This window comes from Bison bison, unplaced genomic scaffold, assembly GCF_000754665.1.
Source record: "Bison bison bison isolate TAMUID 2011002044 unplaced genomic scaffold, Bison_UMD1.0 scf7180017864471, whole genome shotgun sequence".
Classification (NCBI taxonomy): Eukaryota; Metazoa; Chordata; class Mammalia; order Artiodactyla; family Bovidae; genus Bison; species Bison bison.
Genome location: NW_011495032.1, coordinates 35686252 through 35689214, shown reverse-complemented (window position 1 = coordinate 35689214; position 2963 = coordinate 35686252).

Below are 2963 nucleotides of genomic sequence, written 5' to 3'. Positions count from 1 at the left end.
ACTATTTTAATCAGGGGATAATTACAATATTGTGATGATTTTGCCATACATTAATATGAATTGGCCATAGATATACATGTGTCCCCCCTCATTCTGAACCCCCCTTCCACCTTCCTCCCTACCCTATCTCTCTAGGTTGTCTCAGAGCACTGGGATTGGAAGCCCTGCTTCACACATCGAATTTGCACTAGTCATCTATTTTACATATGGTAATGTATATGTTTCAATGATTTACATCTCTGTCTTTTAAACTACTTTATCATAAACCTTAACTATGATAAACTACTTACTTTATCATAAACCTTAACTAAGTCCCCTGGTGGCTCAGATGGTAAAGATTCTGCCTACAATGCAGGAGACCTGGATTTGATCCCTGAGTTGGGAAGATCCTCTGGAGGAGGGTATGGCAAACCACTCCAGTATTCTTGCCTGGAGAATCCCCATGGACAGAAGAGCCTGGCTGGCTACATTCCATGGGGTCTCAAAGAGTTGGACTGAGCAACTAAGCACAGCACAACACATGAATTAAGTCACTTCTACAAGCACATTTTTTTAAAACTACTCTTTTAAAATATACATTAAAAACAAATGTTAATAATTATTTTGAATAGTATGTATAATTTTCTCTACAAGTATAAGAAGGCTATTAAATTTTAAATAGGTCTATTTAATTTAGGAAATATATATAAAATATATCTAGTACAATGTTTGGCACAGAAGGGGATGTCCAACTGTTTTAATTAGTATATAGATGCACACATATAAAAGTCTTCCTCCGTGGCACAGTGGTAAAGAACCCACCTGCCATTGAAGGAGATGCAGGAAATGAGGGTTCAATCCCTGGATCAGGAAGATCCCGTAGAGTAAGAAATGGCAACCTACTCCAGTATTCTTGCCTGTAAAAACCCCGTGGAAAGAGGAGCACAGCAGGATATGGTTTGTGGGATTACAGAGTTGGATATAACTGAGCAACTGGACATACATGCACACATACACACAAAACCACATATATGTGCATACAAAACAATATTTTTTTACAAGCAAAGATTATTATTATTGGATTTTCTTATATATTCTTGAAGCAATATTTCAACAACCTGATATTCTAAAATTTTTTGAAATAATATCTAATCTTATGGATACCACTATAAAGATATGAACACTTCAGTATAGTTTATATGTATGAGCTTCTGTGGAATAGCATAACATTTTTTTCTAGAAGCCAGATATTAAGAAAATACATTAAGAATGGTAACAGTATTAACTCATTCTTTTGTGCCTTGGTAAAACCATTTACAGTCTTGAATCAACATATTAATTAATAGCATTATTCAGGATAATTCAAGAGTATCTGATATCATAGATTGAAAAGATACTCATATTACAGATAGATCATGTATGGATCCAGCTGTTGTTACTGTTTGGTCGCTAAGCAGTATCTGTCTCTTTGTGACCCCATGGACCATAGCCAGCCGAACTCCTCCACCCATGGGATTTCCCAGGAAAGAACACTGGAGTCAATTGTCATTTCCTCCCCTAAGTGATCTCACCCAGTTAAGGATCAAACCCACATCTCCTGCATTGGAAGGCTGATTCTTTACTGCTGAGCCACCAGGGAAGCCCAATGAATCCAGTACTGTAAGTCTAATACTCTAGATCTTTAAAAAATATCATAATGACTTTTAATTTTAAACTTATAACTCATTTTTTTGAGTGAGGAAATTAATGATTTACAAATTTTCACTGTTAATCTTATCTTTGTAACACTATTGTTCACCGCTCCTTGGTATGCTCTCTTATCATATTCTTCTCTTACTCTTCTAAATTTTATACCATGGTGGGTGCTTTGTGTGTGTGTGCTGTTGTTACAATCTCATTGTTACATATCAGTCTCAGACTTTAGCCTACAGCCCTTCGAAAAATGGTGAGTCTGCAGGGGGGAGGGGAATAAAGTAGGGAAAGTAAAAAGCCAAAATAAACATGACTATGAGTGGTACAAAATACCACTCAAAGTAACTTAGCGAAGTTAATATGGGAACTATGCTAGGATTTATTATGGGCCTACAGATGATAACACTTTGATTCATAAAGGTTGAGTGGGTGTCTAGTTATATCTGATTTCTACTCAAACTTTTTCTGTATATCAGGGTAATACTCTTCATTCTATGTAAATAGAATTATAAATGTTTATTTTTATTAATTAACACTCAATGCTTTCAATTATTTTGGTTCATAAATTTACCCTATAAATTACCTATTTACAAGTTATAAACTAATATATGGCTAAATAAAATATTACACATTAATATTCCAAAGTTAGCAGTTTAGAATCAAGTGAAATAGGATGATATTTTCTTCCTCAGTATAAAAATCATTTGATCAAGAATGTAAAATCCTCAAAAGCACTATTCTTTCCTTTTCTTTTGTATCTTCCCACAGTGAGAACGGATGCAAGAATAAAATGACAGTTTATGTGTCTTTCCTTCTATTATTAAGCCTCTACTATTTGATTCATAATAATAAAAAAATTGGAAAACCAAAAACTATTGAAAAAGGTAACAAAATGACATAATAGTAATCTACTATATACTGAAGTGAAAGTCACTCAGTCATGTCTGACTCTTTGTGACCCCATGGACCATACAGTTCATGGTATTCTCCAGGCCAGAATACTGGAGAGGGTAGCCTTTCTCTTCTCCAGGGGATCTTCCCAACCCAGAGACTGAACCCAGGTCTCCCACATTGCAGGCAGATTCTTTACCAGCTGAGCCACAAGGGAAGCCCACTATATATTAAATTTACTAATAATACATATTATATATATTAATCCTTTCCCATCTCTCATCCCTTCTAGGACTATTCTAATTAAGAGTTCAGTTTACCATGGCTGATTCATGTCAATGTATGGCAAAAACCACTACAATATTGTAAAGTAATTAGCCTCCAATTAAAATAAATAAATT